The sequence below is a fragment of the Sinocyclocheilus anshuiensis genome, unplaced genomic scaffold (assembly GCF_001515605.1).
Source record: "Sinocyclocheilus anshuiensis isolate Anshui unplaced genomic scaffold, SAMN03320099.WGS_v1.1 scaffold1572, whole genome shotgun sequence".
NCBI lineage: Eukaryota > Metazoa > Chordata > Actinopteri > Cypriniformes > Cyprinidae > Sinocyclocheilus > Sinocyclocheilus anshuiensis.
This window is the reverse complement of record NW_015555807.1, coordinates 114,503-126,208: the sequence shown is the minus strand read 5'-3', so window position 1 is coordinate 126,208 and position 11,706 is coordinate 114,503. Positions and strand designations below refer to the sequence as shown.

At 35.8% G+C, this 11,706-nt stretch overlaps 1 pseudogene; it reads left to right on the top strand.

The window, feature by feature from the left end:
• Positions 1-1,463: 1,463 nt before the first annotated feature.
• LOC107675031 (pyruvate dehydrogenase (acetyl-transferring) kinase isozyme 2, mitochondrial-like) lies at positions 1,464-7,881 on the top strand (annotated as a pseudogene).
• Positions 7,882-11,706: the final 3,825 nt, after the last annotated feature.

Here is an 11,706-nt window from a genome sequence, read left to right as displayed (position 1 = left end):
CCGACCAAAGGAAATTTCCACTGGGCATGTTTTCTTCTCCCCACACACTCAGGTCTTAATGGCTATGCAATCACTTCTGCATAGACATAATACTTTGGAGTTTAGATAACAAAGTTTACGGCAAGGAAATTAACTACAACTTATCTGATTATTTTATTTAACAAAGTACAGAATAACCATGCGTTTCAAAACGTCCTTCCTCTCCCTTCCTTCAGCATGCTCCCTTTATCAGGGGTCTTGCGTTTCAAATGCGTGTTTAAGGCCACATAAAGTGTTTTAACATAACATGTTTTCATTGTTTTACTAGAACATTAAAACGGCCACAAACACTAAAATGTAATGCTCTAATTAACAGATTTAATCCCCTATTAACGGTGGTGGAAAATTGAAAATAAAATCAAAAACTGACCACAAGGTGGTGCAGCTGTTCAATAGCGTGGAGCTGTATATTTGAACATATGGGAAATGTTGTGATTTAAACATGGAAAGAGCCACTACGTATTGATTTATCTAGGTCTCCATTGTGAGAAATCATCTGATGAGAGCCACTGCACAATTCAGAATTATAATGCACACGCGAATCTGCTGACTAATCGCAGTTAATTAATTTTTAAATATGCAAATTTTGACATTTGTCATACATCTAAGCACATAACCCTTTAAAATAAGCATATCTCTGATTTACTCAGCTGACTGCTGGCTGGAAGGAGAGAGTGAAATATGCATGATGATGACTGACTTGTCTCTTATCGAAGTCTCCTTGTTATGCAAGAATGGATTTGGCATGTTAGCCTAGTCTTTCACAGAACATAATGTCCTCAACCACGAATTGACCATTAAAAAACAGAAATCTTTGGACAGGGAAATTATGCATATTATGGATTTGTCCCCATATGTCCTGAAAACGATCAGTGGGGTAAAATAAAGTTCAAAGTCACACTGTAAAATATTTTTATCATGATATAGGCTAACAACATTTCCCCCCATATATATATATTTTAAATATTAACTTAATTCTAACGTATTTAATGTAATTCAAGTTCATTTAATCAAATTCAAATGACTTGGCAAAAGTGTTATTAATTTATTACAGCAGGTTGTAACTTTTGCACTTATTTACCCTAAAGATGAAGGAAGCAATTAAACTCCAGTTTTTAATTTTACTAGAGATTTTGTATAGTGAGGTAAAATTAATAGGTAGCCTACGTTATCAATACAATTCTTGACATTCTGATATTCATTTAGCTTTCATGATTTTCATAATGATCATCACAGTTTAGGATGGGAAAAACAGATGTACTCTTTTACCACACAGTGGTCAATGCACACGTGTTTATGTCCCTGACTGAACGCTTATATTTATAGGGCCATGAGCAGCATATGGCCCCGCCTCCACATGCTATTGGACGGATCTGTATTAGTAACAGGAACCTCTGGCTCTGATTGGCTGTTGAGTGTTCTTGGAAGAACAGCTGCCTCGTAGACCATCATATAGCCTACATCTCACTACATGCATTATAAACACCGTGCCTATTGAATAAACTGAAACTCTGCAGCTGATATTTCTGGTATATCTCGGTTTCGACCCAGTCATCGAAATGAAGTTCGTCAGGTTTATAATGAAGAATGCTGCTTTGGCCAGTGCGCCTCATCACATTGAACACTTCTCCAAATTTTCACCTTCTCCACTTTCTATGAAACAGTTTCTGGACTTTGGTGAGTGTTCTTTCTACTGTGTTGTTTCTTTGTTCGTTTATGAAATCATTTGCAATCCTAGAATGATAAGGAATAGCCTCATCTAAACGCTGTTTATAATGAAAGTGATCGTGTGTCAGCTGCAGAACAGACAGTTGTATTAATGCAACTTCATCTTATTATGATTACGTGCATGACTATGTAGCTGCTTTGCATGTGTTATTTAAATCTGTTTGATGCAGACATTATTTACTGCTTTACCAGCCGTGTGTAGCTATGTCCGATTCGGGAACATTGTGTTCTTTGAATCGGATTTTTTCAGGAAATTCGCTGAACCGACTCACAGAATCAGTCTGGGTTTTGTTTACGAATCGTATTGAACGATTAATCGGTCTGAATTAACTATTCTATAATTTGAACTCGAACTGAGCAGATAGTAAGAAAATTTGGAGTAAACCAAGGACTTGCAAATAATTGAAAAGCCAAACAGCAGAAAAGCTAAAAATAAAACATACTGGAATTATTTTTTCGTCGTGATTATGTTATTTTGTTGTTTTTAATAACTAGGTTTAGAAATAAATTTAATGCAGGAGATGTAAAGAAATTGTAGTATTGTTTTAATTATTTCTATGTTTTAGGAGCTGATGGCTGCAACTGAACTGGGACACAAGAAATTACATCAAACATCCTTATTAATACAGTTTAATCGACAAAGCCAATATTTTCCAACATGATGTTTTATTTGAACTTTTTACAGCACGTCCGAGACAATGTGATGACGCGTTGCTCAATCGCCTTTCTGAACCGGTTCTTTTAAACGAACTGTTCAAAAGAACCGATACGCGGGAAATGACTCGGAATTCCCATTCTACTGTTCATAGGCGCGGAGTGTTGCATCATTTAACCGCTGTTGGCTTTGTTTGCAGTCACTACGATGTTCATACATCTGTATTGTACTGTGTTTAAGTGCACTGTTTATGATCAACGTGCAAGCATTTTAGTCCCAAACCCATACCATTATACTAATCGATAGTTTAAACATTTGTGTTGCGTGTGTTTACTACCGTGCTATATATTTATTTGTTACATGTTGCTTTCTTCCAGGTTCCACCAACGCATGTGAGAAAACGTCTTTTGTTTTCCTGAGACAAGAGCTGCCAGTGCGTCTGTCAAACATCATGAAAGAGATCAACTTGCTCCCCAAAAGATTACTTACCACACCTTCTGTACAGATGGTTCAAAGCTGGTGAGTTATACAACATTTTACTGCTTTCATAATCTCGTCTACTTTGACCAGATTTGTTGTAGCAACGACATATTGTTTAAAAGGCGATTAGATGGCCAGAGACGTGGTGTTTATATTTAGTATGACACGCAAACACCGCGAGTCTCCAAGTAGACTCTGAACTTGCTCAGCGTGTGAACTTTTCCCAACAGGGTGGGAGCTGCACTTCTTCAAGGAGGGATATTCTGCTGTGAACTTTGTCCTACATTCACTACCTCTGCTTTAAGGCGTCATACTAACCCCTTGTTGTTGCCTTTTAGGAAGTGGAAACTTAGGCATAGCCAAAACAAAACAAAACAGTCTTCCATTAATATGCATGGTATACAACTGTTTAACGGTTGTTTTTCCACAGATATTAGGTCAATGTCCTTGTAAATGCACCTGTTTACTAGTTTAAGCCATTTGTCATTTAAAGAAGTATTTGGTCAAGATCCAGTCACTAATCAGAATATTCAGTATTTTCTGGACCGTTTCTACCTGAGCCGGATATCAATCAGAATGCTCATCAACCAGCACAGTAAGCACAATATTCAGACCAAATAATAATTCTTGCTTCCTAAATTGCTTGTATTTATGTTGTTTTATCTGATTTTTCAGCTCTTGTTTTTGATGGTGCCACAAATCCAGTTCACCCCAATACCATTGGCAGTATAGACCCTCATTGCCAGGTGGCAGAAGTTGTTAAAGGTATATTATGCAAAATCTATCTGCTATCAATCTGATGAAACAGCAGACATGTAGAATGGGTGTTTGTTGCAATTGTGCTACTCAAAATCAGTGACCCATTTGTTTAGTCAATACATAAGCAGTCCTTTATGTTTCTAAAAAATATTTTGTCATCACATTTTTTTTATATAGATGCATATGAAAGTGCCAGGATGCTGTGTGATCAGTACTACCTCAGCTCACCTGACCTGGTGCTTCAGGAACTCAACAGTAAGAACACAGGAATATCATTATGTTCGTGTTAAATAGCATGTAAAATCACAATATATAGGCTGAGTAAGATACCTGATACTAGATTTATTCCATCTATTGGTTCTCTTTGTTTCATGCAGAATTGTTCAGAGCTTAGCAATGATAATGTTTTAGCAGCTGTAGGCAATATTGAAACTGTGACTGTGTTCGTTTATTTACAGCTGATAACAGGAACCAGCCTATTAGCATAGTGTACGTGCCTTCCCATCTGTACCATATGCTATTTGAACTGTTCAAGGTGAGCTGTAGCCCATCTCATATTCTGTCCTGAAACAATGCTGTTTATAAGCTTAATGTTGTCATGACGATGTGCTTCTTTCCTCAGAATGCAATGAGGGCGACCATTGAGAGCCATAAAGAAGGCAGTAATCTTCCACCCATTCAAGTTATGGTGGCCATAGGAGGAGAGGACCTCACTGTCAAGGTGATTTTAATTTGAAAGACTAAAATGATTTGTTCCCAGAAGCAGTATTGAAGTATGCTGTAAACAAATTATTTAAAACAACATTTTTGACTTTTTCATGGCAATTATGCACATTTTCTTGAAATCGCATCATATGACCCCTTTAATTTAGATTTTATTGGTTATATTTTTACATTATTTTAAATGATTGTTCATGGTGATTCTTGTTAGATTCAAAGCACTATAAAATGGCAAACATACTTTCTTTAAACCATTTTTTTTAATCTAAATCTGCATAAATTAAAGTATGATTAATGATTTATAAATACGTGAAATTGAAAAATATTCTTTAGATTACAATAATGAGATTTGAATTTTGTTGCAGTGATGGATTGAATGTATTGTGCTTAACTGTAACAAAAGATCCTTAAAATAGGCTTCCTTTTTATTACATTTTGAAATTGTAAGAAAATACTATATACTATATTTTTTGGTTAAATATATCCCTGAATATTTTATTGGTATGAAATTATTTTATTTTTTATTGTTATTTCTTAATTATCTTTTTTAACCTTATGGTTGTTAAACTCATAAAAATTTCATGTGATTGTAGTCTGATGTAACTAGAGTCATCAGTCATTTTCCCATCAGTGAAACACCTGCTGTTGCATAACACAGTACAAGAGAGCAGACTGGCCATGTTGTTTGGTCACCTTGACAATGCTGATTTGAGTCCGGTACATGCTAACCAGTCATGGCCAGTGCCTGTCTGTTGGTCTGGCATCTCGCCCCCTCACTGTTAACCCAGTTTTTCTTTTTGTGCCCTAATTCTCTCTTTCTCATTATTTCTCTTTTTTCCCACTTTTTATTCTAATAAGGTCATCTTTGTCTTTGTAGATGAGTGACCAAGGTGGTGGAGTTCCCTTCAGGAAGATGGAGAATCTCTTCAGTTACATGTACTCCACGGCACCAAAACCCCAGATGGATGATAAACATAGGGCTCCCCTGGTGAGACTTCACTGCATTACACATTAAATACAAATGGGATTGCAAGGTACATATATTAAAAAGTGTCCATTTTAGAGGGTTATTATAGTTAACTAAAACCATGAAAACATTTTTGTTACTTGAAATAAAATAAGCATTAATCTTTTTCTTTTTTTTATTTGAGCTAGTTTACAAGAATGTATAATTTCTCATTTTTAATTCATTTAAAACTAATACTGAAATGATAAATTAACTATATAAACATTTTTATATATAAAAAACGAAATCTAATAAAAGTGACAAAAACATCAAAATTACTAAAACTTTAAATAAAATTAAAATAATAACTGAAAATATACAAATAAAAACAAAATATTAATAAAAACTATAATACGGTAGTTCAGTAGTAATCCCACTGATACTTATAACGCTGCCTCTTTATAATATTAGCCAACTTTTGTCCACAGGCCGGGTTTGGTTATGGGTTGCCCATTTCTCGACTCTATGCCAAGTACTTCCAGGGTGATCTTCAGCTGTACTCTATGGAGGGCCATGGCACTGATGCAGTCATTCACCTGAAGGTACATTTAAACCGTGCCTAAAGAGACAGTTCACCCAAAAACTGAAATGGAAATTTCTGTTTTTTTGTTTTTGTTGTTTTTTTTCTGAAAATTTTATGTCGTTCCAAACCTGCATGACTTTTTCTTTTGTGGGAAGATATTTTGAAGAATTTTGTCCATGCAGTAGAAATAAGTGGGGTCTAATGTTGTTTTATCCCATTGGCAGGTTTGGAATGACACTATCGCCAAAATTTGTAACTATAGACCTTAGTCAGGTTATATGCCATATTGAATTTTACACTGATGAAAACGAGGCTGAGAGGGATAAACATAAGGTCTACAATCATGTAATTTTCACAACTCACAACTTTCAAAACTGCTTTGTGGAGTTCTTGTCTACTAAAATATATTTTCAGAAAGACGATTCATCAGCTAAACAGTCGAATGTTGTTAAACAACCGTACAATCCACTGAACGCTTCTGCTCCTTACAGCCTCATTTCCATTCGTCAGAAATTAAACATAGCGTTACCCTGCCAAAGGTCTATTCTTTGAAAGTCTTCTGAACACATTTTTTACTTTTAAAAACACTAGAAACGTCTTGTAAATCAGAGAATACTTTGCATTGTGTTGTAACAGATTACATCATGTGTTTTCTCCTCAGGCTTTATCCACTGACTCAGTCGAGAGACTCCCAGTGTTTAATAAGACTGCTCGACGGAACTATGAAGTCACGCAGGGGGCAGATGACTGGTGTGTCCCCAGTCGCGAGCCTCTGGACCTGGCCGTGTTCAGACTGGCTAAGTGAAAAGAAGCATGAAGCCTCCAGGAAGGATAAAGGACAGTTCTATGACTGACTGAGATGAGTGAATGGCGATGGCCATAGTGTCCACATGGCCGAGTCCCAACTTACCTCTCACTGTGAAGCCACGTAGTCTCTCAGCAATACCGTAGATGTGATTGGTTTCCTCTGCACCATGACTATATAATTAGCTTTTTTTTAAGGTTTGAGAAACTAGGCTTTGTCACAGTGTTACCTTAAACAATACTAACTCATATGAAGTGGGACAGAGTGCACTGCACTGAACGGCTCTTCCTTTATTGGAAGACTGTTAAGTGGAAGTTCCAGTGTGAAGTGAGCCAGACGGAGGTCATGCTCACTGCATTAGAGGAAAGGGCCAGCAAGACTAGTGGCACCAGCATGTAACGACAGGCTTGTGCCAGCCCAGGAACACATGAATTCAGAGATAAAGGGCCAAGACGGGGTGATAAAAACCAATATGCAACCTGTGGTGGATCATTTATGTAAAAGTCTACTAGAAGAGCATGTTGCACTGCATTCAATCAAGAAACACTTGTAATTAAATTACTGATTGCTGCTGTAGGAGTATTCCTATTCAGAATGGCCAGAAGAGAAAGAGATCATTGGAGGCCATAATTGTGACTGTATTAGTGTGTGGCCAAATATGTCAGTGTGATCCCTGGTGTGTAAGAGTTTAAGAAAGAACCAGTTAGAACTAGAATGTACCAATAATCTCATTGATTTAAACTTGAAACACTTACAACTTATGCACCAAGCATTTCAAACACAGTGTTTTGTGCATGTTTATTCTTAAACATGCTGAAGCATTTTAGATACCTCATTGACTGAAGTTAGTTTCTCGATGTCAACTCGACGACCTTTGCTCAGCTGTTGCCTTTTCAGTTATGTGGGCCTTTGGCCACTAGTTCTCTGCGAATATTATATAGCATGAAATCAGAGCTTCTAATTTTAAGCCTTCTCATTTGAGAGCATGCCTACTGTATTAAATCAACCATCTGCTTTGAACTTGTACCATACAACCTTAAATGTAAGGACCATATTTTGTGTATTTATATTTTTGTTTATGTTGTGTTACCCTTGAAAATCTAAACTTTATTTTTGTAATACATTTTTCATCATAAGCAAATGATGTGTATAGAATGGAAATAAACAAAATTTTTGTGGAAATTTTACACTGAGTCTTTTAATGAGGAATTGCTCAACTAAGAACTAAAATTTGCTGAAAATGTACTTAGCATTACATAACTTGCACCAATGATCCTCTGCAGTGAATGGGTGCCATCAGAATGAGAGTCGAACAGCTGATAAAACCATCACAATAATCCACAAGTAATTAACACGATTTCAGTCCATCAATTCAACATCTTTTGAATTGAAAAGCTACATGTTTGAATCCATCAAGACATTTTTTTTTACTTTAAACTGTTGATTTTAGCAAAAATATGAGTCCTCTGTCCATAATATAGCTTTCTCTAGTGCAAAAGTTGTCTTGTCTGAATCAGGAGAGAAATATGCACAGATCAAGCACCATTTACAAGTGAAAACAGTCCAAAACATTTTTAAACAAATATGTTGCTGGATTTTGATGAACGGGGGATAGACTTTTTCACTTGAGGAAACGTTATTATGGATTATGAACTGGTATTTTGGCCAAAAGGGATGGTTTTAAGTTAAACCTCCTTAATAATGGATTTGTTTCATTATTCCTCCTTAATAATGGATCTGCTTTTCACTTTTCAATATGTTAATGATGAACTGGAGTCGTGTTGATTACTTGTGGATTATTGTAATGTTTATATCAGCTGTTTGGACTCTCATTCTGATGGCACCCATTCACTGCAAATTATCCAATGAGGGGCAAGTGATGTAATGCTAAATATCTTTAAATCTGACCCAATGAAGACAGGATCTACATGTTGGATGACCCAAGGATGAGAAGATTTTCAAATAAATTTTCTATTGTTTTTTCAAGGCTGTATTGTAGAGAGAACAAAGATGATTGGCAGGTGTGGATCGAGATTCTACACATTGGTCCTTTGCCCAGTAAGGCAAAGGTTACATTTCATAGTAAACAACACACCACTTACAGTCAAGAGGTTACATGGAAAGTGAGGTCAATGGACAACAATGAGAGGCATGAATGGAACAACAAGCCTGGACAAAACAATGAACTTAGCTAATCTGTCCTGTAGTAAATGAAGGTCAGATGTGCAGTGATAGAACAAAATTACTTTCTGCTGAATGTGAAAATAACATCAGGATCATTTTGTGTCCACAGAGACTACTGTGTTCTTGATGGATTAACCTTCTCAAGAACTGCTTGATAAACAAGTGCTCCTCTTACAATATATCACATACCATAATAAATCACATGCTATGTGGCACTCCATGTAAGGTTAGATGGATATCTTGTTTACATCCTGGAGTCTCTGAAATATTTCAGGCCTAGATAAACATTAAATTTATCTAATTATTTTTCATTTTTGAGCAATCATGGACAGCTCCTGCTCATAATTTGTTTGAATGGTGTTTTTTTTGTCATATATCGCACATCTCCACACTTTGTACAGAAATCGCTGGGATAGTAACCTCATACTATTTTAGGTACTTAGTATGTACATAAGTGTAGATGCCCCTTTCTGCCACACACACATACAAACATAATTATGAAAAATCACCATCAAGACAAAAAAAGCATAATTATGTAAAAATGTTCAACTTTTTCCACATTTTCTGTTTTTCCTGTTTTCTAGGAAGGGTCCTAATAATGACTTTCTACCTCATAATTTACACCTTTTATGTCATAATAATGACATTGATGTCATAATTTTGACTTTTTGTCTCATACTTTCAAATATTATGGCCTGACTGTCTCAGAGTTTTGACTTTTTGTCAGAATTCTGTCCACACCAAAGCTACAACAATAATGCCATACTAGAGGAAAGATATTGTTAGAATCAATTTCATATACTTTTTTTCCCCCAGCTGATGAACAATAAAAACAGCCAGTCAGAATCCATCAGACTTTAAAGAACTTGATATAATATGCTAAAACTTTAAAATAATAAACAGAACTTATTGTCTATTGGTGTGGGTGCTAATATAGTTATCTTGCTTGGTGTGAACAGGCCTTTACTTCACCCTCATGTCATTCTAAGCCTACAGTATATTACTTTCCTCTGTAAACAAAAGAAGATATTTAAAAAAAATTCTCAAACGTGACTCAAATTATTTTCTTTTAAAGAAAAAGTCATACTGCTTTGGAACAACATGAAGGTGAGTAAATAAAGACAGAATTTTTATTTTCTAATACAAATATAACCTATATGAGAGTGCATTTGACCAATATTACCTGTCAATATTTGTACCACAGCTTTTCTTTAATTGCTTTTTTTTTTTTTGCTATATATTCCCACACAGGTGCACAAGACTGCATGAGTATCTAAGCAGTAAAAAGAAACTCAAACAGATGGCTTCCCTCCATAGAGCGCCCTGTTAAACAGCTGTTAAAGACCGAACCCTCATGTGCTAGAATCTATAGAGACGTGCGAGAACAGCAATGAGCAACCGTATGCAATTCCAGGAACCTCGATAGGAAAAGTACGGCCCTCAAACCAGGCCATAAAGGATGGAGTGTACGTGTTTGTCTGCGGGTGAGTGTAGATGGAGGGGTCATCGGGTGGGGTAGGGTTGTGTAATGTATGCAAACATATCACAGTTCACAGCAGGCTGTAATCGGTTTGTCCAGGCGGCCGTTCTCATTCTGGAATGCCTGTCATTCCCCAGGGCTGTTTACTGATGTCTCCTGCTTATGTAAAAAGGCTGAGGCCTGTGCTTCACATCAAAACATGAACATTGTTTTCCTGGGTGGACTATTGTACTGACTTGCCTGGTCTTATCTAATCACACAACCGACTGCTCATTGCTCTGTTGACAGTGAGAGTTGGGGTTACTGCCAAATGCTTTAATACATTACCAAATGATGTTTGGCATGGTTTTTACAGTTAAGGAATGAGATCAAAAGCACAATGTTCTGTTGACTGTATTCCATTAATATTGATAAGATTGTATTCTGTTTATTTAAAAGAACTCTACACTCTCAAAATAAAACGTACAAAACTGTCACTAGGGTGGTATCCTTTCAGTAGGTATTAATATGTACACTTTAGCCACTATGTCATTTTAAGTTACTATCTACACTGTAAAAAATGACAGTGAATTTAACGGTAAAAGACTGTAAAAATGCTACAGTAAAAACCTGTTAAATGGTTAACGGTAAATTCCCCTACTATATACGGTGAAAAACTGTATTGGACATTACATGTATTGGACATTAATTTTACGCTAGTATACCGTTTTTGGAAGTGAAAAAGACCGTATAATTTACAGTGAATAACCGTAAATTGACATTCCCAGAATGCGCTACATTTCAAATTTGATGTTTTTTTGTTGAAATAACTATGTTTCTTCTTAGTTTTTTCTTATCAGTTTTGTATATTAGGGTTGTGTGTTTAACCTAATGTTGTTAAATGAATGTTTATTGCATTAGTTCAGTTTCATGGTGTTTAGTGTTTGTGTGAATGACACCGTGCACCTTCGATATGTTATTATTTAAAAGCTGCTTGTGATGGGCTTTGGTTTATCATGTGACTCTCATCACCACCTGCATTTGGTGGTTATCAGTGTATTACAAAGGTACAAAATAGATTTCAGTACTTCAATAGGTTGGTATATTAACATTATATCAGTTAATAAAATTACGGTATTTAACTGTAAATTTAAGTTAAAACCATAAAACCTAAGACATTGCTACCGTATTTTTTACGGTACAATTCCGGCAATCACAGCTGCCATTTTTTTTACCATAAATTTTACGGATTTTTTTTTTACAGTGTACCTTTAAAATGCTAATATGTAACATTTAGGTGTAAAAAAGATACAGAAATGTACCTTTTAGCTTTTGTATCTTAGAGAAC